Raw genomic sequence first — 17,557 nt, 5'->3', positions numbered from 1 at the left:
TATATATAATATCAACTTATATATATAAAGAAAATCATAGTTTAATATTATTACAACAAAATAAAATAACTCCCTAAATCCCATGAAAGTAAACTGATATTTCTTTTTCATTTTTCTTTTTCATTTACCTCAAATTATAGTCAACTTATTTTTTAATAACACTTTATTTATTAACTTACTAATATGTTTCTATTTAACATGTATTTAAAAAGTAAAATTTATTATTAATTTCAAGAATATTTTGGTAATTTAAATAATTTAATTTTTACTAGAGTAATACGAGTAGAAATATATTCAGAAAAGAGTAGATAAAATTTATTATTTTAACTATATTAACCACTTTTTCTTAATCCATGTAAAAATAGAAACAAGCCTATCTTTATGAAATGAAGGGAGTATATATTATTAAAATAAAATCAAAGCAATTAAGATAAATTAGATTTGAATCCTTTAGACATTAACCTAAAATTGAACTAAGAAGTAATACAAGTAAAAATGATATTGTTAATTTTTAACATAATAATAATTACATAATTTTTAATAAGATAAATTAAATAATTTTTATTATAAATATTTATAAAAATAGTAAATTATTTTTAAAAGTATGAATTTTATTTTAAATAAATCGAAAATAAATAAAAATTTTAAATTTCAAGCTAACATTAAAAATTTGAAAGAAAATTTGGATAATTATAATTAATGATTTACTATGAATATTTTTATAAAAATTTCAAAAGAAAAATATTAAATTGAAGTTTAAGAATTTTTGTAATGTAAATTGAAGTTGAGGGATAACTGTGGTACACCCATACAAGTTAAGGGATGGCATGTGAAATTTAATCATAAATCTACAAATAGGCTATAACAAGTCATAGGTATTTTAATGAGTACTAAAATTAAAGTTCATGGATTTTAATAATACAATTTGAAGTTAGGAGATAGTATTGACGCAACCCCTATGTTGAGGGATTATCAATAAAATTGAACCTCTAAATTTGCCTCAAAAGGAAAACCATAGTGGAAAGTAACTTATGGGTGTGCTCATGTTACAAGAGTGATGAAAGTTATTTTTATAACATTCCAAGGCCAACAAGGGCGAGCATAAGGGCAGGCCTTGCTAGCAGCTTCCAGGCAAAGGGACAAAAATGAATTATCCCACATTGAAAAGGGAAGAATAAGTGAATTGATACATGCATTTTATATAGTTATTTGGGTTAAATTTCATAACCATTTTATTGATTTCTTAATTAATTTTAGTTGATTATAGTAGTTATTTAGTTACTTTTGAATAATTGTCAAATTTTGGACTAATTTATAATTTTACTTTTATTTTATAGATAAAAAGTATTTCTGAGGGACTAAAGAGTAATTGTGCAAGTGAGGAGTGGTTTCCAAGTTCAAAAGTACCAAAATGAAGCTTGAAAATTATCGAAATCTATACAACTTGCTGCACAGTCTGTGCAGTTTTTGTACAAAAATCATAAGTAATTTTGGACCTGTCGAAATCTACACAAGGGACTGCATAACCTATGCAGGTTGCTTGTGCAGCTTCACAGGAGAAATCTTGCTGTAACATGCTCACTTTAGCTAGTCCGTACAGTCTACTGTTCAGGCGACTAATGTCAGTCTGGACAGCTAGAATGTTTGAAATTATAATTAGACTAGAGTGGGGAGTTATAAAAAAAACCAAATAATGCTCATAAAAATCAAGAAAAATTTTTAGAAATGAAATACATTAAGATTAAACGAGCCGAAACCCCAGTGATGAGTAACCCAAAGAGGAAGTGACGGTGAAGGCCGTTAGCAACCCTAAACCCGGGGAAAACTTCATAAAATAATTTTTGGGACCTCAGGGAAGGATTATTGGGGTTCCCGTGACAATAGAATGTCAAGAAAATACAAGAAAAATTTAATCAATCAGTACACACAATTTTGGCTCGTTAAGCCAAACGGAGGGCATTTTGATCATTTCGTATTCAGAGATGATTTTTGACCAACTTGTCCATTTATGTAAGTGAATTATATGACATAAAATATAAACAAATATTGATGAAAAATTATTTAAAAATGAATAGGAAAGGAAAGGAAAGAAAAAGAAAGTAAATTAGATTTATTACCTAATGCTTATGTAGGCATGAGGTAATTAATTCCTTTGGCCAATCAAATTTATGAAACACAATTAAAATACATAAAAGAGGGCAAAAATCTGGAACAAACCAGTAGCCCTCTCCCTTCTTCAAAACGTCATCCATGCTCTCCCTCACTCCTCCATTAACAAGCTTCTAAACCTTCATTTTCCCTAGTTTTCTTTCAATAAAAAACCTAAGTGTCAACACGAAACATTGATATTCCATCTTGGTGAATATTTTGGGAGCAAAAAGAAGTGTAAAAGAAGAACTCTTGCAAGGTTGAAATTCACTCCATTAGAGATTAGTGACTAAACTTGATTTTTTTCTTTCAATTCATGTTGAAGGAGTAGTATTTGATGCAAATTTATAAGAAAATTGAGTAAACATCATGTGTATGTCTTGCTTAAAATTCTAGCAGTCTTGAACTTGGTTGAGTTTGAAAGATTTCTTAGAATTAAAATAATATTGTGATTGCCCTTAACACTAATATATTGATTAGGAAGGTGAAGTGCAAGTAATGCAACAATCTAGAATGGTGGAGCTAGGGTTTGGACTCAAATTGAGACTTGTTCATGTATTTGGTGAAAGAGAGTTTTAATGGTCAATTATTGACCATTTGGCTATGTGTGAATCAGAAATGAAGTGGTTTGTTTAGTGGAAATTGAAGTGAGTGAGGCTACCCTTGGTGACCTGCAGGACTGGGCATGAGTCCAGTAGGTTTGGACAGTAATAACTGGAGTTGTAGAGGTTCAATTGGTGCAAGGTCGATTGGACATGAAACTAGACACATAATGGCACAACTTTGGTGAAGAAACCATGCCTATAAAACCAAACCAAGTTGACCTAAAAATTGCCCTAATCCAGGTGACCTGCATTCTGCCTGGGCAAAATGACCAAATGAATAGTGTTTAGTCATTTGGCCATAACTCAGTGTAGAAATGTCAAATTGACCTGAAATTTTACCAACAACAAGCTGAGATATAAACCTACAACTTTCATGAAGAAACCTAACCCAAACTATGACCATAATATATTCAAAAAGTGACCTGCAGTCACTACTCAAAATACTGTAGATTTGGTTAGTCCAGAAAATCTGGAAAATTTGTAATCTGGCCAGTTGTGATTTTTGGGCCATAACTTGAGCTACAAAACTCCAAATAGAGTGATTCAAAAAAAATAAATATAACTAGACAAAATAAAAAACAACTTTCATGTTGACCACTTTGCCAAATTCCCACTATAAAAATGACTAATAGAACAGTAAATATAAATCTTGAAATCTGAAAATTTTGAACAATTAACATTAAGCTTAGAAATGGTATTGGCAACCAATACCAATAATTTTAGAATGCAAAATGTGGTGTGTTGAGAGTATTAAAACCAATGTACCTATTGTCCATGTAAAAGTCAACATTTTTGTTGACTAATGAATTGAATAGTAATACCTAAACTTGAATTTCAAGAATTGTATAATTTAAGAGTGTAACATGCCCTAGTACACCTAGCAAGATTGGTTTGGATAGGTTGGCATGCCAATAGGGTTCTGTTAGCAGTACTGCATATGGCTTCATGCCATTCTGTGTTTTATGGCCTCACGTGCCATTCTGTGACATAATAGCCTTTGGCTATGCTGATTGAGTTGTTATACTCAAGTTTTTATTCCTGATAATTATTACAGCCTATTAGCTGTTCTGTTGCACACTGAGAGACACAATGTGACCGATGGTGTGATGGTCCGAGGTACTAGTACCCAGTGTCAGTTTACTCGTTTATCCAGTCCAGTCGACTAGTAGGGGTTACTCGGGCAATAATAATAAATCTTATCAAATTTTAATCGAATAATACTGCAATAAATATCAGAAATTAAGTCTACCAAAGAAGTAAACATACATTCTGCATATTTACTCCATTTTAGTTATTTTATTTTATAGTCACTGTCGACACCATATTTTGGCCGATCCCCGAAATCAACAGACTTTGAAATCGATCCCCAGCACCAAGTCTCCATGTCGCTCACTTCATTATTGATCTCTCTTCAAAGAGACCAAACCAACACCAAGTCTCCAAGTCGTTTAATTCATTACTGATCTCTCAAACCAATTATCGAGTCACTTCGCCAGCCGATCACATTTCCAACCTCCATTTTATAAATATGGTGGATAATCGTTAAATGAAGTTAAGGTTTCAATCCGGTTCGATCTCCGTTGTGAATAATTGTTTAATAAAATTAAGGTTTTAATCCGACTTAATGTTACTTTCGATCTTAAGTGTCCAAATCAGGTTTCCAATTTCAATAATCTTAAGTCCCGTGCGGTGTTTGTTCCCCGCCGATCTCATGCTTACAATGTTTTTCTGACCTCTTATACTTAGATTAATAATCACTTTTAAGTTTGATGTTCTAATTGGTTCAGACAGTCAGGTGTTTGTACAAGTTAGATACTTTCCGATCACATCCAGTAATTGAACAAAAGAGAGAATTTCATTTCATTTCAAAATAAAATACAAGTCATTCGGCTGGAGGATCACCCCCAGCCTGTTCTACATTTCGCTCACCCTCTTTATCTCCCTCAGCTTCCTCCTCGCTCTCCTCTTCGTCTTGGGGAGCTAAATCCACCATCCAGGAAAAGTCTTCCTCGGGATAATGCTTCTTGAGCTCAGCCAAAAGGTCCCCGTGGGCATTCACATAAGCAACGGCCTCCCTCGTCACTGTCTCTTCTTCTTTCGCTCTAAGTTCTTCAGTGAGGCGAGCGACATCAGCAGCTTGGAGCGCCTGAGCTTCTTTAAGAACATGAGCCTGCTTGGCCAATTTATCTTCATAGAATTTCATCCGCCCCTCAATTTCGGCTATATATTCCCGGGCGGATGAAAGTTGAGCTCGGGCGGAAGCCTCTTCCTGACCCACCTTTTGGATCTCCTACTTTAAATGATGAGCCTTTTCCCGGATGATATGTTGGTTCACCAAACTCTCCACGCTCAGGCTCATAGTCTGGGTTAAGATATCGTCGAGACTGTTCGGGGTCAGCCTATTGTGATCGTCCTGAAGGCAGATGGAGGCCCCTAAAACCTTAGCCAAACCCGGATTCTCTCAAACAGTTCGGTTCTTCTCCAGGGAGTGAATCAGGACTTGAGCGCCGTGGGAAAGGGTCCTTGTAGGAGGTTGGGAAGGACCCCCTTCTGCACTCGGAGCAACCATTGGAGGTGGCAGTTCTTCTTGTCTAGGAGGAGACCAGATCACTTCTATTTCAGGAATCGGCGGTCCCGAGGGTCAGGACGAGCCTCCCTGCATCTCCTCTGGATAGTGCCTTAGCGTCTGAGAGGCCTCAGCGCGCTTCATCTCCCGCACTTTTCTGGAGACCTCTCTCTTCCACTTTCGGCTCTCTTTGGAGGCCTCGCAGCTCGCCATGCCTGCACAAAGAAAAGTCAGTGAGTTCGCTAAGGCTCGGATATCAGAGATATAGAAAGTACCGAAGCTGAGGTCAGAGAGCTGAAGCCCGTGTTCTTCCCCGGTAACTAGCCGCATCATCCAGTGATGCAGTTAGGCCGTCACCGCATCTAGACAGGAGAACTTCTGATTGGCTGCCTGATCCTTTAACTCCATCACCATTGCACCCTCTTCCCTACTCAGGGTGATGTGTTTTGGAAGTGATGGGCCCAGATGCATCCAGCTGCGTGGAAAACCCTCAAAACCATTCGAAATCTTGCTCCTCAAGATAAAGAAGCAATTCTTCCAATTCTTTAGTGAGGAGGGCAGATCAGTAAATAGCCCACAATGCGGTTTCGCCTGAAAGAACCACTACTCGTCGTCCTTTCGACGAGTTAGCCTATGTAGCTCGGCAAATACCTTCGCTGTAGGAATGAGTCCCTTAGCTCGGCAGAGGCCTCTGAAGGCTACCAGGATCCGCCATGAGTTCGGATTTACTTGGGCTATACATACTTGGTGGAGTTTCAGAACTACCTTGAAGAAGTCATCAAGAGGAAACCGCAGGCCGGCTTGTTATCATTCATCAATGTTATCGTTCGTCAACTCTCATGAGGATAGGAGAGGTCATCATCAATGTTATCGTTCGGAACCGAGCCGCTGTCGAGACATCCGATGTGGTGAGGAGCCAAGTGAACTTCGAAGGGCAGTCACCAATGATAAGAGGGAAATTAGCAGTCTTCTCGCCCAAAATCGGTTCGCCGATTATATCGGTCGACTGACTCGAGATGAACACGATCGATATTCTCGATCCAGGTCGGTAAATTAGTCTGGTTCTCTCACTGTCATCAGAGGTAGCCATCGTGATTTTCTGATCACCGGGGTCATAAATTTTCAGTCGATGAACAATGTGAACAATCGGAAAAAGATCAAAAGTAGCTGCCATGGCCGGGATTGTTGCAGGAGCGGTTAGAACAGGAAAAGCGAGAAGCATAAAGTGGAGAAAATGAAATGCGAAAAGGATGTCCCGTTGAAGGTATATATATAGAGAAGGTCTGAGCATTTATTGCTAGTGGAAAACGAAGCGGATGCCTCGGTAACCGAAGGAATAAATGCTTTGACTGAACCAGCTCGGATAGAAGAGAAGATTCTGGAATGGGATAGATCGGGAGAGGGGCCCGACATGAGAAATCGGAAAAAGATCGTATTAGGAAGATCGAAAGGGATGGGAGATCGGAAAGCAAAGAGAGAATAAGACAACTTCTAATAACTGTCATCATAATCAGAGCCGAGGTAGTTAAAGCGTTGCAGAAGAGATCAAATCTCCACCGCACGCCTCATTTGCAGAATCGCCCATATTACTGACAGGTTGCCAGAATGTATCATGACAGTCCTGTACATCTCAATCTCCATCGTTGATCTTACTTGCAAGGACAGGTCTGGAGCCATTGGATCAAAGAGAAGACGACAAGATCGGCGCTTTTTTTTTCCAGCCCTCGGATCTCCCTTGACAAGAAGATTTGAGCCGTTAGATTAGAAAAGAGAAAAGGCAAATATTCTGAATAAGATCTCGACCGTCCATTTTAATTCTCTTCAATTTTCAGGCGTCAGATCGTGTCCTTTAAAATCCAAACCTTCCATCTCCCTCAAAGGAAATTCTGACCCTTCATCGGGAGCCCCTGGTCCCTATAAATACCTGCATGAAACTGTTAAAAAAAAGAACAAAAAAGGAGTGGTGATTATAGTGGAAAAGCTCTGAAAATTGATTCAGTTTTGCTACTCTACTATTTTTAATCTTTCAAAATAGAAAAAACTTCAGAAACCAGTTTTCTAAAGTATTTTCTTTGAAGGAGTGTTGGACACTAAAACTTTTTATTTTCAGTTTGTTTATTACTCCGCGATACCCTCTCTTAGTTTCAGTTCTGTTTTCATCATCTTTATATCCACTCTTATTTTCCAAGCTCAATCTCATTCAAACCCGGTTATTGTCATTTCGGCTCGACTGTATTTTAACTTGGTACTCTTTATTTCAAGGCAAGCATTAGTCCCCAGACTGCTAGCACGCAGCTCTGCTGTATTTGTGACTCTATAGTTAGTTCAGTGGATTCAACTCCCTACTGGTGAGTGTTTAGGCCGTTGTTTTACCAAGTGCTCATTTTTTTTTATATTTATGCTCATAATTTTCGTTAAGTTTATGTTATGTTAAAGACCCTACGAAGGTGGTTATTATCTTGAGTTTACCTTTTGTTCATCCGTTCATGTTATTTACTTTTTTTTAGCCTTTATTACCTTCAAATGTAGGTGTTCTGATCCTGAGTAACGTATAGGTAGTTTAATAAAATGTTGGTAGCTATATCTTAACACGAGAATTTCTTTAAAATAATAAAAGTTTGGATAATAAATCAGAAGAAAATTATGAAATCAAACCACTACGCTAGCTCAGGAGATAACTTGGTATAGTGGGGATCGAGGTAAGATCGGATCCCCGACTAGTAAACGGAAGAGATCGGATATTGCCTGTCAAAAGGTATTGGTAAGACAATCACATAGGAGATTGGTAACAAATTTAGTCTGTATCCCCTACCTAGTTATAAGGTACCAATGGATTAAGAGAAGCCTTGTTCGGGCTCTCAGCGTCTTCGGATGTCAAAACCCTTAGTCTAAGGTCTTTATGACATATGATCGCAATTAAATCTCAAAAGGTCAGGGGAGAGTTCTTACCCGATCCTCATTTAAATGGAAAGAGATCGGAAGAGAGTTCTTATCCGATACTCAATCAAAATTTTAATAAAATATTTAAGAGATCGGAGGAGAGTTCTTATCCGATTCTCAATCAAAATTTTAATAAATATTTAAGAGATCGGAGGAGAGTTCTTATCCGGTTCTCAATCAAAAATTTTCATAAATATTTAAGAGATTGGAGGAGAGTTTTTATCCGATTCTCAAATAAAATTTTAATAAATATTTAAGAGATCGGAGGAGAGTTCTTATCCGATTCTTAATAAAAAATTTTCATAAATATTTAAGAGATCGGAGGAGAGTTCTTATCCGATTGTCAAATCAAATTTTAATAAATATGCAAAGATAGGAGGAGAGTTCTTATCCGAGATTCCCCGCTCAAACTTTAAGCAAATTATTCCTAGAGATCGGGAGAGGTTTTTACCCTGGGTTCCCTCAAATTCAAATTAAAATAACACATTACACAAAGTGATCCCCTAAACCAAAACTGCTACATTAACTCACTAAGGGTTGTCTCATGTACTTATGTATCTGGGTAACCCGAATTAGTGAAAAATCAAACTTTCTCTTTTATCTAAGGGATTAACATCGTCATTCTAACCCCCCTAACTTCCAATTTTATTTTGTAAGGAGCATAATATTAAATCTGTTTACCCTCATAGAGGGACGAGGCGGGGTGCCTAACACCTTCCCCGCCCGTATATGGACCCTGAACCTAGAATCTCTGTTATGAAGTGGTTTCTTTTAATTTACCCTTTTTTGTGCAAATGGATTTCTTTAATTTCCCTCAAAATTAAAGTGGCGACTCCTCACTCTTTCCCACTTCGGTGAGTGTTCGTCCAAGCGACCGCAAAACACCTTGTGACAGCTTGGCGACTCCACTGGGGATTTGATTAACCCCGGTCCAGTGGTCCAAAAGCAGATTTAATTTTATGATCAAACCGTAGTTAGGTGGGCTTAGTTTACAAAATTCCATATGTTAATTATTGTTATTTTTGCTAACCGTTTTGCTTGTCTTGATTGTCTTATCCCCCACAGCACTCTCCGTCTAAAAAAGGAAAAAGGAAAAATTCCCCCATACTGGGAAGAGGTAAAGGTGTCCTTTCACACACTGAACACTCACACAATGTCCTCACACACTCTAGCCTATACCCGGGCTTTCTTACCCTTTTAAGAAATAGGAGGGAGTCATGTAGCGGTACCCGTGGGTTTTACCCCGTTAGTATCCGTGAAGGCTTCTGCTCAGATTGAAACTCATTCTATTTACTGTGATACCCATGGAACTCTCCTGTTAGTATCATGGGGATAGAATGGGGCTCTACTGTTTGCAGTAGGGGCAGTCTGGGAACCTATGGCTTTTATAAAATTAGACCTTGAGCTAAACTATCACAATAGCTAGAAGCCATAGCAAACTACCTCATAAGATAGAACTACCTCATAAGATAGCACCTATCCGGTACCAGGATTCTCCCTATTTTAGGACAAAAGGGATATACTTGCTCTTACCCTACCCTATTTATGTTTTCTTATGTTCTTATTTTTGTGGGTAATCTTGGGTCATACTGTTAGGAGGATCTACACATTTTCCTACCTTGACAAATGTGTAAGTGTTACCCCCCCCCCCCCCAACAGTATAATTCAAAATTACCTGAATTTATCCTGCTAACAAGTTTCCTCCACAGGCATCACTGAGTTAGGATCTGTAAAAGAATAAGCATCATTTTTAACATGGCATCTTTGAGTCAGTCGGCAGAAGAAGTTACTAGACAAGAACAAAATGCTAAACCGTGGTCCATACCGCCTCATAGTTCAGTGCCCCTACAAAGTGATGTCACCAAGGCAGATACTAGCCCGCTGCCTCCATTGGACCTAAGTAAGGTTGAGGTCAGAATGACCGGTCTCGAGGGTCTATCTAGTAGTTGGAGATCGCTTCCCGATCATATCAAGGCAAAGTTTGAGGAAAGATACGGGAGGATTGCGACCCTGATACGAGTCAAAGTCCAAGTTTCGGCATTAAAAGCCATGCTGTCAGTTTGGAACCCCAAGTATGGAGTATTCTCCTTCAATGACATCGATACAACCCCCACTATGGAAGAATATCAAGCACTGCTAGAAATTCCTTATGTGGTGCAGAATCGGATCTACCTACACCTCGAGCATAGGCAGACCTGGAAACAGTTCGCACATATGTTGGGGATTCCCCCGGAAGAGGCAAATGCAAGAGAAACTGTCTAAGGAAACACGCATGGATGGTATTGGACTTACCTCAAGAAGTGGTTGGATCAATACATCCTGGATAAACAATGGGAGCAAGCTTTATTGATACTAGCTTTGGGGATCTATGGCCTGATCCTGTTCCCTGGGCCTTCGGGAATTATAACCTGCAGTGTAACGGAAATGTTTTGGGCTATAGAAAAACAGAAGATCAACCCAATACCAGCAATCCTTGCAGAGACTTTATTGACTCTTACTTACTGCAGACAACAAGGCAAGAGATCCCTTAAGTGCTATTCTCAATTGTTACACCTCTGGATCATCAGTCACATGTGTCTTGTGGAGACAAAAGGGTTAACTTGGTATCTTGACCAGCCTCTTATTGAGAAAATGACCAAATTAGTAATCAGCCCAAAGGACGAGCTGAAGTGGCAAGAACGGATTCTGAGCTTCAACAGCCATGATTACTGTTGGAAGAAATTGTGGACATCGGGTCAACCTATTTTGTTCAGCACAGGGGGTAATCATTCAGTTTCTCTAATCGAAGTGACCGGATACACAAGTTACATCCCAGCATTGGTGATGAGGCAGTTCGGTTCAACCCAACCCATAATCAGTATTGAAGAATACCATCAGGGTCACTACTATCATGAGCTCGATAATGAAGAAGAATTGAAAATAGCTCACAAATCCTGGGAAAATATCACTATGACGGAAAGGTCATCTAAAGGTCCGACCATCACGGGCGACTATCTTAAATGGAGAGCCAGCAGGGATCAAGGTCACCTAACTGCTGATTCAACCAAACTCGAAGGCAGTGGCCCCCGTCAAAACATCCTTTCAGAAGAAGCTACCGCTCATTTGGCCGACTCTCTACAAAAGGCGAATACCGAAAAATTTGCAATTACAAGAACGAATAAAACAATTAGAGGACCAACAGCAGATCCTCAAAAGAAAAGTAAGAAGGCTCAGGGAAGAGGCAATGATCGAAAAGATAGGCTTTGAAGAGCAAGAAACACGATGGGAAACGAAAAAGAGCTCTCTCTAAGCTACAATGAGAGAGGCAGAAGTCCGGAATAGCAGGCTCCAAGAGAAAGTAAAATACCAAGAGATACTCATGGAAGAATACAAACAAGAGGGGAAAAAGACGAAGCTTGAACTAAAGGAGCAAGCACAGCTTATCAATGATATTTTAAAAGAATGTGTTAAAGAAAGAAAGGAAAAAGAAAGATAAGCTACTCTCTATCAAAAGCTAAGAGAAAATGTTGACCAGCTGGAGAGAATGATAGCACAAGGGAAACAAGAACTCTTGCCGGAATCCAAGTATGCCATGAAGGCGTTCAACCCCGCCAGACAAGAAGAAAGGCTTTATGAGTATCTCAAAAAGTGTCATTACATTATAAAGAGTCTTCCTAAGCCCAAGCCAATGTAAAGAGTGCTATGTATGAACTATTCGATTAATGAAATAACTTTGGGCCATTGTTTAGCAAAATTGTGAATGAATAGTATGACTCCCATAGGAACCACCCTCGCTAGGGTTATGTGAAAAGTTGGATGCTCCATATGGACAAGTATCATAGATACACATTCAATCCAGTCATTCACCGTCAAATTATCGAACGATGCCATTGATGCAATTATTCTTCTGCAGATTTCATTCCCGGCTCTCAGATGCCACCGTATCCTTTGTCCAAACTAGGACTCTTTTAATTTTTAACAAAATTCAAAATTCACTAAAAGATTTTTTTTACTCCCCACAGAAAATCGACATTGCTTCAGGCAAAGCAAGTCTGACCAGACACGCAGTTCAACCAAGACAAGTGTACTTAACAAGGTCACGAACAAGAAGGCTAATGGAAGACCAGGAACAAGTCCAAAACCTACAAGGACAAGTGTCCGAATTGAAAGACCAAGTCTCAGAGCTGATGAGACTAACGAGGGAAATGTTCCAAAATAAGCTGCATCAGAGCCCAACTTACCACTACCTCCCCCACCTCCTACAATAGTTGATTCTCATCATGCTTTAACCTCTTTCACCTTCCAGCCACCTATCCTGGATCCGACAATCACTGTCAATCCGGCTCCCCTGAATAATGATCCACCCTTCTCCTATTACCCGGCTGTCCCAAATGCTGAGCCATACCCATCAATCCTGATCCCTGCGGTTCATTCTGCCCCTCATTTCCCAACTGGGGGAATATCTCATGCAGTAGGAGGAGAAAATAAGATAAGAGAAAATGAGAAGTTGTTCGCTCTAAAAGAGAGATTAAGAGCAATAGAGGGCCTAAACATGTATGGTTCAGTTGATGTAGCATCATTAAGACTGGTGCCAGATGTGGTGGTGCCACCCAAGTTCAAAATCCCGGACTTTGACAAATACACCGGGAATTCAGATCCCCGCATTCACCTGGCCACTTATATTACCAAAATTTCTGCCCTGACAGAGGACGATCGACTCCTAGTCCACTTCTTCCACGAGAGTCTCTCCGGGGTAGCCCTAAGATGGTGTATTCAGTTGGACAGGAGCAAATTGTGCTTTTGGAAAGATTTGGCTGACGCTTTCCTGAAACAATATAAGTTCAACTGTGACATCGCCCCCACAAGGAGAGACCTCCAAAGCCTGGTGCAGAGAGACAGAGAAAGTTTCAAAGAATATGCTCAGAGGTGGAGAGAGAAAGCAGCAGAAGTATATCCTCCAGTGACTGACAATGAGCTTTGCTCCCTGTTCATTAAAACGTTGAAGGCTCTTTATTTCAATCTAATTATTGGAAATACCTCCAACAGCTTCTCGGACATCATCCAAGTTCGTGAGAGAATCGAAGCTAACTTCAGGTTAGGACGGCTACAGGAAATGATTGAGAATCCTGCGAAGAAGACTGCCAATTTTGGCAAAAAGAAAGAGGGTGATGTGCATTCCATCACCCAACAGAACAATCACTCCCCATTTCTCCAGAATAATTACCGGCCATATCCTCCCCCTCATGGCCCAACAATTGCTAATATTCCATTCCCTTTCCCAAATTATCCTCATCCACGCCCACAGTATCCACCACCAACAACTTACCAGCCTAGACCACCTCCTTAACCTACTCAAACAAAACCTCTCTAAAGTAACCCAAGACCACAGAGAAATCCTGATCCACCCCTTCCCCTCCCACTCAGCGAAATATACCGATACCTTGTCGATATAAATCAGATAGTGCCGATCCCCCTTGACCCAATTCAGCCACCATATCCCAGGTGGTATGATGCCAGTGCCCAGTGTGAGTATCATGGAGGGGCACAAGGGCACTCAACCGATAATTGCGGGGCACTCAGGGGAAGGGTGCACGCTCTAATCAGAAATGGGTGGTTAAAAATCGAAGGGAATGGCTCCCTTCCCAATGTCACCTCAAACCCATTGCCCAATCATGGTACGGGCAATGGCATGAATATGATAGACTCAAGAGAAGAAGGGTCAGTTTTGAAGGTAGATCAACTAATTCCTCACTTTGAGGAGATTTTTACTATGGCAGTGAGGGAAGGTTACCTCTACTCTCAAACACCAGAGCCTGAAAATAATGCGGGATGCCCTTATCACGGAGGAACAGCAAACCATGAGCTGCAAAATTGTGGGGAGTTCAAACAAGAAGTCTAGAACTTACTGTCCCTCAAAGTCTTAAGATGCCAAGCAAGGTCGAAAATGGACGACGGAGTAAATACAGCTCGGTTCGGCCAAAATGCCTCCACCTCTAATCACAGAATCACCTTCTCTACACCAGCATCATCACCACCAGTAATAATCATCCGAACCCCACCCCAGCTCCCAGTCGCAAACACTCGTGCTGTGCCCTGGAACTATGATTTTTAATTCTTCACCCAAGGAGCATCGAGCAGTACACTAGCTCCTAGCCTTGCCTCACCCTCAGTACCCCCTAAACCATGCTTCGCTCCTCATAAACACTTCAAAATGACTTACGCCGGACCTTCTGGTAATGCTACTCCCCAATCAAAACCCCAGCCCGTCGCTACCACAAAATCCTCCCCACTTGAACAAGAGGTTGAGTTTATAACCCAAAGTGGGAGATGTTACGGGAATGAAGAGAAGGAAAAGAAGAGAGGGAAAGTAAAAATGGGAGAGCCACGAGAGAATACGAAAGAGGAGGTTGAAGAAGTAGAGAGGAAAGAACCTATAGAACCAAAAGGAGAGGAGGAGCTTTTGCTTCAAATAATGAAGCAAAGTGAGTATGACGTTGTTGAGCAGTTAAGGAAGACACCTGCTCGAATTTCACTGCTGTCACTGATTTTGAGCTCAGAAGTGCATCGCCAAGCTTTGCAGAAGATTTTGGGTTAGACTTTCGTTAACCCCGATATCACACCGGGGCAATTCGAGAAGATAGTGGGATAAATTCAGGCATCCAGTTTTGTCACTTTTTCAGAAGAAGAGATAGACCCTGCAGGCTTAAAGCACACTAAAGCTCTGCATGTGACAGTAAAATGTAAAGGTTGCATAGTTGCCAAGGTCCTCATTGACAATGGATCTGCGCTCAATGTTTTGCCTAATGCCACCTTGGCTAGGTTACCAGTCGATCGGTCAAACATACGTCAAAGTGCTATGGTGGTAAGAGCTTTTAACGGCATAAGGAGAGAGGTACTGGGAGACATTGACTTGCCACTCCAAATCGGCGCATGCACTTTCAACGTCACGTTCCAAGTAATGAACATTGAACCAGAATACACTATGTTGCTAGGGAGGCCTTGGATCCATTCAGCAAATGTCGTACCTTCAACCCTGCATCAGAAAGTTAAGTACATCACGGACGGCAGGATCATCACTGTAAAGGGGGAGGAGGCCATGCTGGTCACCAAGCCGCAATCACTTCCTTATGTGGAAGCAGCTGAGGAATCATTGGAAAGCTCTTTCCAGGCTCTTGAATTACAAGAAACCACCTCAAGAAATGAAGGGGCTACGGCTATGGTAGCAAAGGTGATGCTGAAGAACGGATATGAGATAGGCAAGGGGTTAGGCGCTACATTACAGGGGATTGTCGAACCTATACCAGTTATCCAAAAAGTTGGCCGTTGTGGTTTGGGTTATGAGGAAGACGCCCTCATGGATGGACGATTCTAGATGAGAAGTATGCTTCGGGATCAGAGATTTGATCAGAAAATCAGGAAAATGAAGGTAGTCCCGAAAATCACGGAGGTCTTCACCAAGTCGGTAATTGAAAATCCAGTGGAAGCTGAAGAATCACCCGATGAACCATCCATTGATGTCATCCATCTCGACTCCTTGTATGAAGCCCTGATCTCGCCAATAGCTGAAGGGCAAGAACTGGACAACTAGACAGCAGAGGACATCCCTGTACTCAATTTCGAGACCATCCATCAATTAACATCTAATAATTCAATAGACTCAAAAATTCCTCTGGTTAATTTTGAAATCCCCATGACTGCCATTACTTCAAGTGATTTTGAGGAGGAACTCGCAGAAGAAAGGGATGAGAGAGATGAACCTTCCCTAGTGCCTTGTGGGGACGAAACGTACACCATAAATCTAGGAATGGAAGAAATAAAAAGAGAACTTAAGGTTGTGGAGAGTGGAGAATTAGAAGATATGGTCAGTTTGCTCAAACAATTCTTGGATGTATTTTCATGGAGCTATGATGATATGACCGGCTTAGACCCCCAGATTGTGACGCACAAAATTCCCTTAATTCTCAGGACGATCCTAGTAAAGCAGAAACTAAGAAGAATGAACCCTGACACGCTACTCAAAGTTAGGGATGAAGTCAAAAAGCAGTATGATGCTGGGTTTCTGGAAGTAGTCAAATATCCTCAATGGATAGCTAACGTTGTGTTTAACTCCCTACAGGTGAGTGTTTAGACCGTTATTTTACCAAGCACTCGTTTTTTTTTTTATATTTATGCTCGTAATTTTCGTCAAGTTTATGTTATGTTAAAGACCCCACGAAGGTGGTTATTATCTTGAGTTTACCTTTTGTTAATCCGTTCATGTTATTTACTTTTTTTTAGCCTTTATTACCTTCAAATGTAGGTGTTCTGATCCCGAGTAACGTATAGTTAGTTTAATAAAATGTTGGTAGCTGCATCTTAACATGAGAATTTCTTTAAAATAATAAAAGTTTGGATAATAAATCAGAAGAAAATTATGAAGTCAAATCACTAGACTAGCTCAGGAGATAACTTGGTATAGTGGGGATCGAGGTAAGATCGGATCCCCGACTAGTAAACAGAAGAGATCGGATATTGCCTATCAAAAGGTATTAGTAAGACAATCACATAGGAGATCGGTAACAAATTTAGTCTGTATCCCCTACCTAGTTATAAGGTACCAACGGATTAAGAAAAGCCTTGTTCGGGCTCTCAGCGTCTTCGGATGTCAGAACCCTTAGTCTAAGGTCTTTATAACATATAATCGCAATTAAATCTCAAAAGGTCAGGGGAGAGTTCTTACCCGATCCTCATTTAAACGAAAAGAGATCGGAGAAGAGTTCTTATCTGATTCTCAATCAAAATTTTAATAAAATATTTAAGAGATCGGAGGAGAGTTCTTATCCGATTCTCAATCAAAATTTTAATAAATATTTAAGAGATCGGAGGAGAGTTCTTATCCGGTTCTCAATAAAAAATTTTCATAAATATTTAAGAGATCGGAGGAGAGTTCTTATCTGATTCTCAAATAAAATTTTAATAAATATTTAAGAGATCGGAGGAGAGTTCATATCCGATTCTCAATAAAAAATTTTCATAAATATTTAAGAGTTCAGAGGAGAGTTCTTATCCGATTCTCAAATCAAATTTTAATAAATATGCGAAGATCGGAGGAGAGTTCTGATCCGAGATTCCCCGCTCAAACTTTAAGCAAATTATTCCTAGAGATCAGGAGAGGTTTTTACCCTGGGTTCCCTCGAATTCAAACTAAAATAACACATTACGCAAAGTGATCCCCCAAACCAAAATCACTACATCAACTCACTAAGGGTTGTCTCATGTACTTATGTATCTGGGTAACCCGAATTAGTGAAAAATCAAATTTTCTCTTTTATCTAAGGGA

Source organism: Hevea brasiliensis, chromosome 17, assembly GCF_030052815.1.
Source record: "Hevea brasiliensis isolate MT/VB/25A 57/8 chromosome 17, ASM3005281v1, whole genome shotgun sequence".
Lineage (NCBI taxonomy): Eukaryota > Viridiplantae > Streptophyta > Magnoliopsida > Malpighiales > Euphorbiaceae > Hevea > Hevea brasiliensis.
The sequence above is the reverse complement of the archived record's forward strand: the minus strand, read 5'-3'. Positions refer to the sequence as shown.